Source organism: Salmo salar, chromosome 09 (genome assembly GCF_965601325.2).
Source record: "Salmo salar chromosome 09, fSalSal1, whole genome shotgun sequence".
Lineage (NCBI taxonomy): Eukaryota > Metazoa > Chordata > Actinopteri > Salmoniformes > Salmonidae > Salmo > Salmo salar.
In genome coordinates, this window is record NC_138299.1 from 68,724,025 (window position 1) to 68,742,607 (window position 18,583).

The window sequence follows — 18,583 nt, forward strand, 5'->3', positions numbered from 1 at the left end:
TGTAGCTGTGTTTGGAAATAAGATTCTGGTGTTGGTGTTTGACATTTCAATTTCCTGTTATCCATCGACCATGAGGAAAAGTCTGTTTTCACCGGGTGGCACCAGTCAGACCCCTCTACCTTTTGTCATGCGTTTATTTTGCAACATTTGCCTACATTGAACAGATTGTTGATAAATACATTTTAAAGGCCCCCAAGACATGCGTCTTTATATTCCTCAGCCTGCATGGACAGGGTAATTTTGGTATATTTTCCTCTGTATGAACATAATGTTGACATTATGAATCAGATGATTGCTCAAAGTGCGCATCTCTAGCAACAATATTGAAACAAAGTAGCTGTAGATTATGATTGCTGATACAATGTTTGTGAGGAACTTGCAAAAATGTAACTTCAAGTGCCAGTGCATGTAGGCTAAGGATGAATCTTTTCCCCTTGGTTTGAACGTATGGTGCTTTGTATGTTTTGAAGTTGCTGGGCAAGCAGACGTGCCCGTTCCTAGGCGGATAGGCTGCTGTTTACACAGGCATCCCAGCTGACAGGGCAGCCCAATTCTGATCTTTTGCCACTAAGCGGTCTTTTGGCCGATCTTATCTTTTGCCAATAATTGGGCAAAAGATCAGAATTGGGCTGCCTGTGTAAATGCAGCCAGAATCCCTCAAAGTGCTGTCTGGTATACAGTATGTATTGACAGTTCACACACAGGTCTTTCATCAAGCCCCAATAGTGTTGGGAGCCTTGCACTCCCCTTTGGTCCATGCCAAGTGTTGCATAAACAACGGGAGGATATCACAAATAAAATCAAACTATTAATATATTCCTTTTTAGTGGTAATTAGTCACCCAATTCTGCACAGAAGACACTTGATTAAGTCTCTATACATATAAAGAGGGACTTTTCAAGCCACTGCCTCTCACAATGTTGTTGGGAACTCCAATGCATGATTAATGATTTAAACAAATCATGCAAATGTCTTAAAAAAAAAAAAAAAAGTTGTGAGGAAAAATTCCTAATCGATTACTACAGTAGATCTGGAATTCAGTCGGTTGTCCTTATTATGATGCAGCTGCCAAATTCCCTGGACATTGGTGCCAAATTTCGGAGAAACTTGATAGGGTCATGACTCATGCCTATTTCTAGTTGGTTTCACACAGATCGTATAGACCCTTTAGAAAACCTGCAGACCCTTCTTCTCAGGAGCCAATACAAACGATTAGCACCACAATGGAAGTGCACCTTCACTGTGATGGGTGTGTGCAGTGTGCCCCTGAGCTTTTTTTTTAACCTTTATTTAACTAGGCAAGTCAGTTAAGAACAAATTCTTATTTTCAATGACGGCCTAGGAACAATGGGTTAACTGCCTTGTTCAGGGGCAGAATGACAGATTTTTACCTTGTCAGCTCGGGGATTCAATCTTGCAACCTTTCGGTTACTCGTCCAACGCTCTAACCACTAGGCTACCTGCCTCCCCTTTGGATGCGTCTTCATTTTTTCATTCTGCTAGGACCCTGCACATGAAGATTAAAGATGCAATATGCAGAAATCGCTCTGCCATTTCCTGGTTGCTGATATTCTAATAGTTTGCCTCATTTCAGTTTGTGACAAACAAGCAGTCATTGTGTAGAGAGTCATTGTACCATCTAAACCTCTAGTGAAATATATATTCCAAAACCAAACATATTGTATATTCATCTATTTGAAGCTGGTGTTCAAAAGTAAAATATGAAAAAACTAAACTTCAGAACGGGAATCATAGAAATGGCACACATAGAACAGATCTACTCCTTAGACTTTCTTTCAGCGAGAATGAAAGATCTATAACTCACCTTTCTATGTGAATTTGGTTGGGTCTCCCAAAAAGTTGCATATTGTAGCTTTAATGTTTGCCTATCAAACACATGCCTTGGAAAATGTTTTTGGACACACTGCACATTTACCTTAACAAATACCACAGTTAGGAGGATCAATGGCGGACTGAAGACAGCAGAGCAGAATGCTTCAAGATTAAAAACCTAATATTAAATAACTGTAAATCTGACTAAATATTAGCACTTCGTATACTCGTGGGCAATATGCTTAATTCTGGATAACAACACAAAACTAATTATAAGGCTAGAGAAATTTATCGACCAACACCAAAACAGCATGGAGAACCAATTCCCCAAAAGAAAACGAGACTCCTCGTCTGACACAGATGATTTATGCTTTTCACCACCTGGAATGGTAAGTGTAGAAACCCACTTACTAAAGAAGATAAATGGTAAATTGGGCATACTTGAACTAGTCAGTAAAGATATAAAGGAGTTGAAGGCAAGCCTCGAGATGAGTGACGAAAAAGCCGCGTCAATGGAGAAAGAAAGAAACAAGCTAAAAGGTAGTCAATACTATTGAAACAGATGTTAAAGAACTTAAAAAAGATGACATGTTTCTGAGAGAAGCCTTACTTGAAATACAGACTAGATTTCTGCGAGAAAATCTGGTACTTTTTACCGGTATTAAAGATAATGAGGGTCAAGATTCAGAGTGTGGTGAAAGATTTCCTGGTTAAAGCGCTACAGATCCCAGGCGACACTGTCGACCAAAATCAAACTCGAAAGTGTACATCGTTTCGGACAGCGATACGAGTGCCAAATTTGCATTATTTTAAGGATAAAATAATGGTTAAAAGCCTGGGCAAAAGACTTGCTGGCACGAAAATAGTTATCAGTTCCCGAAGGAAATTGCAGAATGGCGCAAAGTTCTGAACCCACTCTTCAAAGTGAATAGATTAAAAGGGAAACGTGTAGCTCTCATAGTAGATCAACTGTACATTGATAACCGACTGTTCTGAGACACCGAGACTACTCCATGACTATTCTAAATATTAAAAAGTTCCCATAGAGGAGTCGAATAATGGAACACCCAATACTATCCATGGTGGGGATTGTAATAAAAAAAGGGAAAACGATCAAATACAACTGTAAATACACTATACCATTCAAGATAGGGAATGTTGTAAAATAATTTGTATTGGACTTTCTATTTATAGCAGTAGAAGAAATTGAAATAATACATCTTCAAATATAAGTAACTGGAACACAAAAGTACTCAAAAGCTCGAAATTAGGTAGGAATCAACATAGTAGAGAAACAGAGGACATTGAAGGCACAGTGTGTGGGTGTATATGTGGGGGAGTGTGGTTGTGATGGAAGATGGGGTGTGTGTTTTTGTGATTGGAAAAGTGTGGTGAGTTACAGTGCATTTGGAAAGTATTCAGACCCCTTCACTTTTTCAACATTTTGTTACGTTACAGCCTTATTCTAACATTGATTAAATCGTTTTTTTCCCCCATCAATCAACACACAATACCTCATAATGACACCGCAAAAACTGGTTTCTGGACATTTTTGGAAATTTAAATATTACATTTACATAAGTATTCAGACCCTTTACTCAGTACTTTGTTGAAGCACCTTAAGCTGCACAGCTATTTTCTGGTCTCCCCAGAGATGTTAGATCGGGTTCAAGTCCGGGCTCTGGCTGGGCCACTCAAGGGCATTCAGAGACTTGTCCCGAAGCCACTGTCGCGTTGTCTTGGTCGTTGTTCTGTTGGAAGGTGAACCTTCGCCCCAGTCAAAAGTTTGGACACAATACAATACAAGGCAAAGGGTGGCTACTTTGTTTAACAATTTTTTTGGTTACTACGTGATTCCATATGTTTTATTTAATAGTTTTGATGTCTTCACTATTATTCTACAATATAGTAAAAATAAAAACCCTTGAATGAGATGTGTCCAAATTTGATAGAAGCCGCAATCTATTTGCAATGTTGAAGCTGATCCACCCCTAAAAGATTATCTAATAATAGCAGTCCAAATATCACAGTTTGGCAATTTATCCTGGGGTCTTTACACTTTCCAGATGGCTATGTTTAGGTTGTGCTACAGAGAGGATACATTAGGTTCAGAGACTAAAGCATAGACTAATGTGAAGAAAGCTGTATTCTGTATTCTGAAATCAATCAACTCCAACACATTCACTGCATCATATCACAATATTTACATGTATTCCCCAACAACTCTATGATTACCAGGGGAGGGGGGGAGGGGGTGTTATTAAGACTGAGAACATGCCTCCTATTCTGACTTAATTGTTGAATAACTGCGGCTCCTCTCTGTAATCCCCCCCCCCCCCCCCCCCCCTGCTATTTCCTGCCAAGACATCATCCTCATTCTCTCCTCAGTGTCATCATCATCATCATTATTATTACCAGTTTCCTCTTGAAGGCCTTGTTTCTGGCTTGTGCATCCTGTCTACTGTCATGTGCGGTTGACTGGAGTGTGTGTGTCTTCGATATTGACTCCCAGACTGATGGCAATTACCTCAGGAGCGAAACGGGGAGAGAGTGTGTGTGTGTGTGTGTCAGTATTCCTTGACGTGCCCCTCTGAGCCAGCCAGCACTCTAGCAAATTAATTCAGTCAAGCAAACAGCTAAACGTGATTGCAGAAGCTTGTTTGATACATTTATTCCAATGGGGGCTGAGGGCTGTTTCAATCTATCTGAGATGGCCGAATAACACTGCACCTTGCCACTCAGCAGATGCCAATTTAATATCAACAGTGTTAGGTCAATGTTCCCCAGCAATGAAGGGATTGAATAAGAAATTATTATTGATAAACAAATGCATGAATCAGTTGGTAGATCGATCTCACAGGAGAGCGTGTATGAACACATTAGGTAATGGGAAAGTGGTCGAATGACTCAAGATGAAGTCAAGGGCTTCTCTCCTTATAAAGCTAGTTAGGTAGATCTGAATTTATTCTTATGAACAGACATCTTTCCCCAGAAAATTCTGGAGAATCTTTCGTTTTCTTTTTCAAACACCAATTCCCTGTTTAGTTCCTCAGTGGCTTTCTGTCTGATGCGACTTGGCTCACGGAATTCCCTGGAGCACGGTGACTCTTGGGAGATGTGAAAGTTGGTTTGTCACTGCTGGGCTACCACACACACACACACACACAAAAGATACACACACAAAAGATCACACACATGCGCACAAAATCACAGCGGGCATACTGCTCATACAGTAGTTTCTTGGTGACTCATGTCCAGCGCACACACACACACACACACACACTCAGACTACTGGGGCTCAGGCTCACATGCCCAGTCATGTCCTCACACACACACACACACACACACACACACACACACACACACGAACTGTTCGCTGCCTGTTAGACTTCCTCGCAGTCCCGTGCTCTGTTTTACTTTTGTTGTGGTTTTGTATAGCCTAATCTAATTTGGTCTCCAAATTGAGTGTTTTAGAAAACAGTGACTGGTCTTATAAAGGTTAGCGTCGTTTTCCAAGCTGTAGTGCACGCATAATGTGTGCTCTGTGTCATCCACACCGCTATCAAGTGTACACTTGCCTTTGTCCACTCTTAAGTGCACACACAGATGAGGGGTGATTCCGAGAGCGATGGAAATCATTGTCTCTCCTCTTTCTCTCTCTCGTTCCAGTGGGATGCTGAAGGTCATATATCACGTTGCTCTGTACATCTGAGGAGACACTTATAGTCCCCCACTGCCTTTAGAGGTCCCACACAGAGTCCATGCCTAGATAAGAGGGGGGGACACAAACGCGTGTGTGTGTGTGTGTGTGTGTGTGTGCACGCGCGCACACAGACACCGCCTGCAGGGAGAGATGGGGGTTTTCTTTTGGGAAACTGGGTAACCAGTTTCCCATGTCTGTCAGTTTCATCAATATTGGGAAAACAGATAGAGAAATTGTTATTTTGCTCTCTGTGGGTGTGTGTAAGCAAGCTTCCAAATGAAGAAGCCTTAAATGGGGGGGGGGGGGGGGGGGTGGGGAACAGACGACAACAGTAAGAGCCTTAGTGGTTGTCGCTTTTGGAAGTGTCCTAATGTTGTATCATTAACACATTTACCTGCCTTTGATACAAAAATATCTACCTGGTTTCAAGTATTCACCATGGTTTCATGTGCTTGAAGTCCTTTGGAGAAAAAGAATGATGGAATGAAAAGGGAGGAACTTAAACACCTGTTTTGGAGGAGGACGAGGCGTTGTTCTTTAGTGTGGGATGTTAAGGCTAGTGACCAGGTAAGTTCTTTTCCCAGCTGGTCTCAAACACTCTGGGCCCGGTTTCCCAAAAGCATCTTAAGGCCAAGTTAATCTTTAGAACCTTCGTAGGAGCATCGTTTGAGCTGTTTCCCAAAACTGTCGTTGTTAACGTTGCACTTAAAACGCTTGTTATTCACAGACTGCCTCAGACTACTCGTAGAACAGCGAGGTGTGTCGTTTGATGCTTATTTTTGCCCTCCCACGTCAATTTATACACAGAAGGTCTATGCTAAACATGGTTTCTGTCTCGCTGTGACAGCCGATTAACTTCATAACAACATTTACTACAAATAAAGTTGCTAATGTCTTTGCAATTGATACAAATGAAAACTGAGATGACTGCATTAAAATATAAACAGTAGGCTATAGGCCTATTTCAATCATATTGACCTGCATTTCATGATTAAGAAATTATATTTTGCTACTTATAGGCTACTGTCTAATTTTGTCTCAATATACACAGTGTACAAAACATAAGGAACACCTTCCTAATATTGAGTTTCACCCCCTTTTGCCCTCAGAACAGCCTGAATTTGTCAGTGCATGGATTCTACAAGGTGTCAAGCTTTCCACAGGGATGCTGGCCCATGTTGAATCCAATGCATCCTACAGTTGTGTGAAGTTGGCTGGATGTCCTTTGGGTGGTGGACCATTCTTGATACACACGGGAAACTGTTGAGCGTGAAAAACCAGCAGCATTGCAGTTTTTGACACAAACCGGTGCGCCTGGCACCTACTACCATACCGTGTTCAAAGGCACTTAAATCTTTTGTCTTGCCCATTCACCCTCTGAATGGTACACAATCCACTTCTCAATTGTCTCAAGGCTTAAAAATCCTTCTTTAATCTGTCTCCTCTCCTTCATCTACACTGATTGAAGTGGATTTAACAAGTGACTTCAATAAGAAATAATAGCTTTCACCTGGTCCGTCTGTCATGGAAAGAGCAGCTGTTCCTAATGTGTTTTTTACACTAAGTGCATTTCATGATGTGCAGCCTAACGTGCAAAATCAGTGATTTAGTACATTTTTATTGGGTAAGTATTAGAATAAGCCGCCTCAATATTTGCAGCCGTAGTTGATAATATTGCTCTAGGAACTGATCCATCATCAGTATTGTGAAGTAATTCTAATGTTCTAAGGTGAGATGTGAATTGAGAAAGCTGATCCGAGAGCAGCGATGCCTTTCTTTCGATCCTATCAGTATCGACACGTACTCCCAACGACGCACTTAGCGACTGTTTTTTCTCTGCGTGGTGTTTTGGGAAACGCGTGTTACATCTTCGGCGGGTTGTAGGAAAGATTCATCGTTAAAACCACATGCAAACCGAAGTTCCATCACTATTAGGAAACCTGAGTCTCCAAAAAAGACTGAACACAGGACAAGTAGGCTTTTGTGTTCCCACTGTTTTCTCTATACACAGTCTAGGGAATATGGGTGACTGTTTGGTCAGTCACATGAAGGTTAGTCTTGTGTGTTGTTATGGCTTTATTTAGACCTAGAATCGTATGGTCTGTAAATGAACGTCTTTGCATGACCTTCATAACTGCCTGTAATTGTCTGTCATTCACACAAACACACCAAGCTGGGTGTCAGGATGGTCAGGGGTTGATATCACACAGCAGTTGGTGAGTCTGTCTTTTGGCTTGCCACACACACTGCATAAGTGGCATTGTTTACTAACAAAGCTGGCAAGGATCTAATTGGCAGGATTTGGACAACCTGCATACCCTTGCCAAGCCCTGCCCCTAACTCACAGCCTGCCCACATCAGAGAACCAGACAAGGGGAGGGGAAGGGAAATGTTTTCAAAATGTGTGCATAATGGCTGGGTAGTATCATTCTCATGTCAGTCCATACATCATTGAATTCCTTAAGTGAGCGTGCTAAAATGCACACTTAGTAGTTTTTATCAGAGCACCTCTCAAAGTCTTTGGGCTTTGGCTTTCAATGTATTGTTTTGAGCAAGTTTGACTGTGAATATTGATGTCCCATGAGTTGTAGATTCTACTGTCTTGACTTGGAAGAAGGTTCGAGTCTGAATTATGTTGTGTTTTGGGCTCTTGGTGTAATTTTGTGGTGGAGTTGGTCTGATTTTTGCCTATGTTCTTAGTTCTTTCCCCCCCTGGTCATAGTTGATGTGAAAGACTGAGACAGGAAGTGCTGTTTTTAGGTGCCACCATCTCCTCTGCCACACTCACACACAGGCCTGTGTGTGTCAGCCCTCCATGTCCCCAACCCCTTGCTTGCGTGCAAACTGCAGTGGTAACCTTGACAATTACTCTGGCCTTGGGGGGTGGGTGGCCCTCTACATACACATGCACAAAGTCTGACGCTGTTGGCCATTGTCATGGCACTAGTCATAAAAGCATGCCCCATGGGTGGGTTTACGGCATGTAGTGCAGTAAGGGGGGGGGGGGGATCAGGTAAGAGGAAAGGGGTTGTTTCCTCTGTGGATTTAACAGATTATATTTACTGAGCTTTTGTGCACTAAACGGTATGTAATTTGTGGCAATGCATCAAGGTAATTTATTAATTAGAAAGCTGTCATCTGAAATGGATTCCCTATTGTTCGGGGACAAAATGAAACTGTGGTTTTGGTGTTATACTTTGTATTCCATGTTATAGAGAGGCTTCTCAGGAAAACCAAAAACTCTATTTCATGAGGATGGGACTTACTATTGCTTAGATCTTATTTTCAAGGGATTGACCTGTCCGCAAATTTTTTTGACCTTTTTCAATGTTAATCCCTTGTCCATAAGGCACCAAATCACCTGTCTTTATTCTTAAATTCAATACTTTTTGTCCAATAACTGAAGATGGGGTAGTCATATTGTTATGAAATTCTCAGGGTTGATGTAGAACACCGAGATGATTCAAATATAATTGTATTTATGGAATGACAATTCTATATTATGCAAATTGGGCACTTAATATGCAAATTGGCAGTACGGTATACAATTACAGTAATTTAAGATCAATAATTTAAAGTAGTGTGGTCATTAACAAATCTTCATGCTCTATGAAATTAGAATACCATTTTTTATACTGAATGCAAATTAGATAGTTAATATGCTAATTTGTCTGTACGAACCAAAAAATACAGCATGTTAAGCCCATTAGTTTAAGGTAAGGTGGTCATATTTTTTATTATTATAAAAAAAAATGTGTATAACTGCTGTATTGAATGTTTCAAACATACAATACACTTGCAGAGAAGCCGCTCAACAACTATACTACCGTTCAAAAGTTTGGGGTCACCTAGAAATGTCCTTGTTTTTGAAAGAAAAGCACCTTTTTTTTGGTCCATTACAATAATACCAAATTGATCAGAAATACAGTGTTAATGTTGTAAATGACTATTGTAGCTGGAAATGGCTGCTTTTAATGGAATATCTACATAGGCATACAGAGGCCCATTATCAGCAACCATCACTCCTGTGTTCCAATGACACGTTGTGTTAGCTAATCCAAGTTTATAATTTCAAAAGGCTGATTGATCATTAGAAAACCCTTTGCAATTATGTTAGCACAGCTGAAATTATTGTTCTGATTAAAAAAAGCAATAAAATCGACCTTCTTTAGACTAGTTGAGTATCTGGAGCATCAGCATTTGTAGTTTCGATTACAGGCTCAAAATGGCCAGAAACAAAAAACTTTCTTCTGAAACTCGCCAGAAACTTAGTCTGAAACTTCAATGTGAGAAATTGCCAAGGAACTGAAGATCCCGTACAATGCTGTGTACTACTCGCTTCACAGAACAGTGCAAACTAGCTCTAACCAGAATATAAAGAGTGGGAGGCCCCGGTGCACAACTGAGCAAGAGGACAAGTACATTAGTGTCTAGTTTGAGAAAAGGATGCCTCAAGTCCTCAACTGGCAGCTTCATTAACCTTTTATGGCTAGGGGTTCCGCTAGCGGAACGTTTCGACAACATCCGATGAAATGGCAGAGCACGAAATTTCCAAAACATTATTAGAAATATTTAACTTTCATACATTCACAAGTGCAATACACCAAATTAAAGCTTAACTTCTAGTTAATCTGGCCACCGTGTCAGATTTCAAATAGGCTTTACGGCGAAAGCAAACCATGCTATTATCTGAGGACAGCACCCCATCAAAAACACATGACAATCATAATTCAACCCGCCAAGCGTGACACCAAACTCAGAAATAATGATATAATTCATGCCTTACCTTTGAAGATCTTCTTCTGTTGGCACTCCAATATGTCAAATAATCATAAATGGTCGTTTTGTTCGATAAATTCCGTTTATTTATTATTATGTCCATTTATTTGACGCGTTTGATTCAGAAAAACACTGGTTCCAACTCGCGCAACATGACTACAAAATATATAATAAGTTACCTGTAATCTTGATCCAGACATTTCAAACAACTTTCCTAATACAACTTCATGTATTTTTTTAACGTAAATAATTGATACAATTTTAAGACGGGATAAACTGTGTTAAATACCGGACGAAAAAAACAAAGTGGAGCGAGCTTTCAGATCGCGCGCCCCAACCACAACAGTACACTAGACTCGACCCTCGTTCTGAACAGCCATACTTCTTCATTACTCAAAAGGAAAAACATCAGCCAATTTCTAAAGACTGTTGACATCTAGTGGAAACGATAGGAACTGCAAGCAAGTGCCTTAGAAATCTAGATCTACATAGAAATCCCATTAAACACTGTCACCTCAACAAACAAAAAAATCCTGGATGGTTTGTCCTCGGGGTTTTGCCTGCCAAATAAGTTCTGTTATACTCAGACATAATTTTAACAGTTTTAGAAACTTTTTAGAGTGTTTTCTATCCAAATCTACCAATTATATGCAAATCCAAGCTTCTGGGCCTGAGTAGCAGGCAGTTTACTTTGGGCACGCTTTTCATCCAAAATTCCGAATGCTGCCCCCTATCATAGAAAAGCCAAATACTACCCGCAAAACACAAGTCTCAATGTCAACAGTGAAGAGGCGACTCCGGGATGCTGGCCTTCTAGGCGGAGTTGCAAAGAAAAAGCCATATCTCAGTCTGGCTAATAAAAAGATTAAGATGGGGGAAAAAGAACACAGACATTGGACAGTGGAACTCTGCCGAGAAGCCCTGGCATCCCGGAGTCGCCTCTTCACTGTTGATGTTTTCTAATGATCAATTAGCCTTTTAAAATGATAAACTTGGATTAGCTAACACAATGTGCCATTGGAACACAGGAGTGATGGTTGCTGATAATGGCCCTCTGTACGCCTATGTAGATATTCCATAAATCTGCCGTTTCCAGCTACAATAGTCATTTACAACATTAACAATGTCTACACTGTATTTCTGATCAATTTGATGTTATTTTAATGGACAAAAAATTAGCTTTTCTTTCAAAAACAAGGACATTTCTAAGTGACCCCTAACTTTTGAACGGTAGTGAACAGTTGTGCCCAAAAGTTTTGAATAAAACAAATATACATTTTCACAATGTCTGCTGTTTGTATGATGGCAATTTGCATATACTCCAGAATGTTATGAAGAGTGATCAGATGAATTGTGATTAATTGCAAAGTCCCTCTTTGCAATGCAAATGAACTGAATCCCCAAAAAACATGTCCACTGCATTTCAGCCCTACCACAAAAGGACCAGCTGACATCATGTCAGTGATTCTCTCGTTAACACAGGTGTGAGTGTTGACGAGGACAAGGCTGGAGATCACTCGGTCATGCTGATTGAGTTCGAATTACAGACTGGAAGCTTCAAAAGGAGGGTGGTGCTTGGAATCATTGTTCTTACTCTGTCAACCATGGTTACCTGCAAGGAAACACGTGCCATCATCATTGCTTTGCACAAAAATGGCTTCACGGGCAAGGATATTGCTGCCAGTTAGATTGTACCTGAATCAACCATTTATCGGATCATCAAGAACTTCAAAGAGAGCGGTTCAATTGTTGTGAAGAAGGCTTCAGGGCACCAAAAAAGTCCAGCAAGCGCCAGGACTGTCTCCTAAAGTGGATTCAGCTAAGGGATTGGGGCACCACCAGTACAGAGCTTGCTCAGGAATGGCAGCAGGCAGGTGTGAGTGCATCTGCACGCACAGTGAGGCGAAGACTTTGAGGATGGCCTGGTGTCAAGAAGGGCAGCAAAGAAGCCACTTCTCTCCAGGAAAAACATCAGGGACAGACTGATATTCTGCAAAAGGTACAGGGATTGGACTGCTGAGGACTGGGGTAAAGTCATTTTCTCTGATGAATCACCTTAACGATTGTTTGGGGCATCCGGAAAAAAGCTTGTCCGGAGAAGACAAGGTGAGCGCTACCATCAGTCCTGTGTCATGCCAACAGTAAAGCATCCTGAGACCATTCATGTGTGGGGTTGCTGCCTGCTAGCTAGCTGCACAGAAATGGGACACATTTTCAATTCACTGGAAGTTAGCTACGTTTTTAATCAATTTATATGGTTGTAGCAACTGAATTGTCGTTTTTACTTGAAAGAATAAAATCAATCACAAAAAATCACCATTGGCACAATACAGCCAATGACACACAGCGGTGCCTCTCGCTCGGCTCTTTGCCTCAGCGATCAGCGTCAAGCACTCCCACACAGCTAGCAAGCTAGCACTCGTCATGGAAATGGGGGTGTCAGAATGTGAATTAGACCAATCCCTGACAACCCATACATTTACATTTACATTTAAGTCATTTAGCAGACGCTCTTATCCAGAGCGACTTACAAAATGGTGCATTCACCTTATGATATCCAGTGGAACAACCACTTTACAATAGTGCATCTAAATATTTTAAGGGGGGGGGGTTAGAAGGATTACTTTATCCTATCCTAGGTATTCCTTAAAGAGGTGGGGTTTCAGGTGTCTCCGGAAGGTGGTGATTGACTCCGCTGTCCTGGTGTCGTGAGGGAGCTTGTTCCACCATTGGGGTGCCAGAGCAGCGAACAGTTTTGACTGGGCTGAGCGGGAACTGTGCTTCCTCAGAGGTAGGGGGGCCAGCAGGCCAGTGGTGGATGAACGCAGTGCCCTTGTTTGGGTGTAGGGCCTGATCAGAGCCTGAAGGTATGGAGGTGCCGTTCCCTTCACAGCTCCGTAGGCAATCACCATGGTCTTGTAGCGGATGCGAGCTTCAACTGGAAGCCAGTGGAGAGAGCGGAGGAGCGGGGTGACGTGAGAGAACTTGGGAAGGTTGAACACCAGACGGGCTGCGGCGTTCTGGATGAGTTGTAGGGGTTTAATGGCACAGGCAGGGAGCCTAGCCAACAGCGAGTTGCAGTAATCCAGACGGGAGATGACAAGTGCCTGGATTAGGACCTGCGCCGCTTCCTGTGTGAGGCAGGGTCGTACTCTGCGAATGTTGTAGAGCATGAACCTACAGGATCGGGTCACCGCCTTGATGTTAGTGGAGAACGACAGGGTGTTGTCCAGGATCACGCCAAGGTTCTTAGCACTCTGGGAGGAGGACACAAGGGAGTTGTCAACCGTGATGGCGAGATCATGGAACGGGCAGTCCTTCCCCGGGAGGAAGAGCAGCTCCGTCTTGCCGAGGTTCAGCTTGAGCTGGTGATCCGTCATCCACACTGATATGTCTGACAGACATGCAGAGATGCGATTCGCCGCCTGGTTATCAGAAGGGGGAAAGGAGAAGATTAATTGTGTGTCGTCTGCATAGCAATGATAGGAGAGACCATGTGAGGATATGACAGAGCCAAGTGACTTGGTGTATAGCGAGAATAGGAGAGGGCCTAGAACAGAGCCCTGGGGGACACCAGTGGTGAGAGCGCATGGTGCGGAGACAGATTCTCGCCACGCCACCTGGTAGGAGCGACCTGTCAGGTAGGACGCAATCCAAGCGTGGGCCGCGCCGGAGATGCCCAACTCGGAGAGGGTGGAGAGGAGGATCTGATGGTTCACAGTATCAAAGGCAGCAGATAGGTCTAGAAGTATGAGAGCAGAGGAGAGAGAGTTAGCTTTAGCAGTGCAGAGAGCCTCCGTGACACAGAGAAGAGCAGTCTCAGTTGAATGCCCAGTCTTGAAACCTGACTGATTAGGATCAAGAAGGTCATTCTGAGAGAGATAGCAGGAGAGCTGGCCAAGGACGGCACGTTCAAGAGTTTTGGAGAGAAAAGAAAGAAGGGATACTGGTCTGTAGTTGTTGACATCGGAGGGATCGAGTGTAGGTTTTTTCAGAAGGGGTGCAACTCTCGCTCTCTTGAAGACAGAAGGGACGTAGCCAGCGGTCAAGGATGAGTTGATGAGCGAGGTGAGGAAGGGGAGAAGGTCTCCGGAAATGGTCTGGAGAAGAGAGGAGGGGATAGGGTCAAGTGGGCAGGTTGTTGGGCGGCCGGCCGTCACAAGACGCGAGATTTCATCTGGAGAGAGAGGGGAGAAAGAGGTCAAAGCACAGGGTAGGGCAGTGTGAGCAGGACCAGCGGTGTCGTTTGACTTAGCAAACGAGGATCGGATATCGTCAACCTTCTTTTCAAAATGGTTGACGAAGTCATCCGCAGAGAGGGAGGGGGGGGGGGGGGAGGGGGAGGAGGATTCAGGAGGGAGGAGAAGGTAGCAAAGAGCTTCCTAGGGTTAGAGGCAGATGCTTGGAATTTAGAGTGGTAGAAAGTGGCTTTAGCAGCAGAGACAGAAGAGGAGAATGTAGAGAGGAGTGAGTGAAAGGATGCCAGGTCCGCAGGGAGGCGAGTTTTCCTCCATTTCCGCTCGGCTGCCCGGAGCCCTGTTCTGTGAGCTCGTAGTGAGTCGTCGAGCCACGGAGCAGGAGGGGAGGACCGAGCCGGCCTGGAGGATAGGGGACAGAGAAAATCAAAGGATGCAGAAAGGGAGGAGAGGAGGGTTGAGGAGGCAGAATCAGGAGATAGGTTGGAGAAGGTTTGAGCAGAGGGAAGAGATGATAGGATGGAAGAGGAGAGAGTAGCGGGAGAGAGAGAGCGAAGGTTGGGACGGCGCAATACCATCCGAGTAGGGGCAGAGTGAGAAGTGTTGGATGAGAGCAAGAGGGAAAAGGATACAAGGTAGTGGTCGGAGATTTGGAGGGGAGTTGCAATGAGATTAGTGGAAGAACAGCATCTAGTAAAGATGAGGTCAAGCGTATTGCCTGCCTTGTGAGTAGGGGGGGAAGGTGAGAGGGTGAGGTCAAAAGAGGAGAGGAGTGGAAAGAAGGAGGCAGAGAGGAATGAGTCAAAGGTAGACGTGGGGAGGTTAAAGTCACCCAGAACTGTGAGAGGTGAGCCATCCTCAGGAAAGGAACTTATCAAGGAGTCAAGCTCATTGATGAACTCTCCAAGGGAACCTGGAGGGCGATAAATGATAAGGATGTTAAGCTTGAAAGGGCTGGTAACTGTGACAGCATGGAATTCAAATGAGGAGATAGACAGATGGGTCAGGGGAGAAAGAGAGAATGTCCATACATCAAAACTTAGCTACGAAGCTCTACTTTGTAACCTGCTAGGTTTTATTTGTGTGTGTCTCAAACATTTTAATGACAGAGCCGAAAAATGTTTTGCCTGATATTTCAGTCCAAGGATGTCTGATGACCGTAAAACACACTCAGGACTTTCCCATACTTCATGGTAATACAATGTTACATCGATCATACTCTGGTAGATAGAGGAATACCTTCCGCTAAGAGGAAATTTGAGCACACCGATTTTTGCGGGTTTCACTAAAAGAATTTAACATTCTTAGTACGGCACTTGCTTTAAATTTGGGCTCATATCGCGTAAATATAATGTACAGTATTGCAATTTTGCAACTGCCACATTGTTTTCAAATGATTTATGTATTTTGACATTTAGTGAGAACTGATTTGTTTACTAAAGTTTTTTTTTTTTTTTTTAAGACTTCTCACATAGCGTCAATTGTTGCGTTACCTAAGGCTCTACTATTGTGCTTAATGGTGCACAGATTAACACAAAGGATCACTATTAAATAACTTTAAAGTGTTACTAACTAGACCAGGATTTCTCAAACTGAAATAATCAACTAATCATCAAGCTTTGATCATTTTTATCCGCTGTGTAGTGTTGGGGCAAAAAACAAAAATGTTGACCCCTTGGGGTCCCGAAGACAGAGTTTGGGAAACGCTGGTCTATAACTTGGGTCAGTTCATTCTCTACTCTCAACAACTTAAGCTTGAGAAAATGTATTCATAAATTAACCTTAAAATTTAGTATACTCGATTTAGCCTTTTGAGAGAAAAGATTATCATAATAAGCTCTTCAGTTTGAAAAATAATTGTTCAGCTGAAGTACCTGAGGATAATGTAAGCTAAGCTGGACATAGTTTTCCCTGTCATGTTTTTTTTTAATGTACAATGGTGACTCCAGTGAATTAAATCATTATAAATAATGAGTAATGCATGATACAGCCACTGGAATATGTTGCCGGCTAAGACGATTCTCCCCATTTAATGACTTGATCAGATTGTTGTTAAACATTGACATAATACCGCCAAGATATTCAGGACTTGATTAGGGAACAGTTTAATCATTGATACTGGACTTGTCAACCTGTCTCTCCGGACAGCCTTCAAACTGACTAGCCGTCTAGATTGTGTGTGCAAGAGTCTCTGACTGTGTGTGTGTGTGTGTGCACGTGCCAGGGGCGTAGGAGCGACTGACATTGGGGTCGACACATTTTGCCTACGGGGGACCGGGAGTATGCCTCTGGATTTTTGTTGTTGAAAAACAGGTTTTATATGGTCATTTCTGGTGACTTCTAAGAAAAGGATGCATACAAATCTTAATTTCCAAATTGGCTAATTTACAATGTTTAGGGGGACCTTGTAGAGGGGCATTAATCTAGTACTGTCCAATCAGTCTTAAGGCCCTTGCCATTCATACTGTACTGAATACCAGTGTGACTGTTAAAGTGGATAAATTCAATTAACAAGCATTTTGTACTCTCAGCTATTGTATGATTTAATTTCATAGTGTTTCTCACTTCTCTTTCAGGTTGTTACTACTGCTGCTCTACATACTCTATGGTTTGAAACTTAACGTACAGTTATTATACTGTAATAACCAGCAACATACACAGTTGAACTGTTTTAATAATACATTTTTAAAAAAGTAGTTAGATTAATTTCAGTTTTATCTCCACTACACAACTATCAAAAACAAAATATAATCATAGCTGCTTCTCTCCTGCATGAAGTTCTAGGCACTTCTCACTATCTTACCTGTTGGTTTGTGGCCGCTCTCTCTCTCTCTCTGCCTGTCTCTGTTCATGGCTGTCACTCTCCTACCATGATCACGATAGCACCAAACAAAGTCTTTATACATGGAACACACATGGACATTCCTGCAGTGAGCATGCTAATCGCACACTCTGTCAAAACTTGAGACATTTGTGGCATTGTTGTGGGACAAAACTGCACATTTTAGAGTGGCCTTTTGTTGTCCCCAGTACAATGTGCACCTGTGTAATGATCATGCTGTTTAATCAGCTTCTTGATATGCCACACTTGTCAGGTGGATGGATTATCTTGGCAAAGGAAAAATGCACACTAACAGGGATGTAAATACGTTTTTTGTGTATATGGAAAACTTTATTTCAGCTTATGAAACATCGGACTCAAACTTTACATCTTGCGTTTGTTTGTTCAGTATTCAGGACCTCTTCAACTTTTCCACTTTTTGTGACGTTACAGCCTTATTCTAAAATGGATTCAATTGTTTTCCCCCCCTCATTCATCAATCTACACACAATACCCCATAACGACAAAGCAAAAACGGGTTTAGATTTTTTAGCAAAAAAAAAGAGAAATAACTATCAATTTTACATAAGTATTCAGACCCTTTACTCAGTACTTTGTTGAAGCACCTTTTGGCAGAGATATTACAGCCTTGAGACTTATTGGGTATGATGCTACAAGCTTGGCACACCTGCATTTGGGGAGTTTCTCTCATTCTTCTCTGCAGATCCTCTCAAGCTCTGCCAGGTTGGATGTTGAGCGTTGCTGCACATCTATTTTCCAGAGATGTTCAATCGGGTTCAAGTCTGGGCTCTGGCTAGGCAAATCAAGGACATTCAGAGACTTGTCCCGAAGCCACTCCTGCGTTGTCTTGGCTGTTTGCTTAGGGTCGATGTCCTGTTGGAAGGTGAACCTTCGCCCCAGTCTGATGTCCTGAGCGCTCTGGAGCAGGTTTTTCATCAAGGATCTCTCTCTGTACTTTGCTCCGTTCATCTTTCCCTCAATCCTGACTAGTCTCCCAGTCCCTGCCACTGATAAACATCCCCACGGCATGGTGCTGCTACCACCATGCTTCACCGAAAGGATGGTATTGGCTAGGTGATGAGCGGTGCCAGGTTTCCTCCAGACGTGACGCTTGGCATTCAGGCCGAAGAGTTCAATCTTGGTTTCATCAGACCAGAGAATCTTATGTATCATGGTCTGAGAATCCTTTAGGTGCTTTTTGGCAAACTCCAAGTGGGCTGTCATGTGCCT

The 18,583-nt window shown here is 42.5% G+C and overlaps 1 protein-coding gene across 1 annotated transcript in view; it reads left to right on the top strand.

Moving 5' to 3' along the window:
• The window catches only part of mgat4b (alpha-1,3-mannosyl-glycoprotein 4-beta-N-acetylglucosaminyltransferase B), a 242,742-nt gene that overhangs the window by 623 nt on the left and 223,536 nt on the right, over window positions 1-18,583 (top strand). The window lies entirely within an intron of this gene.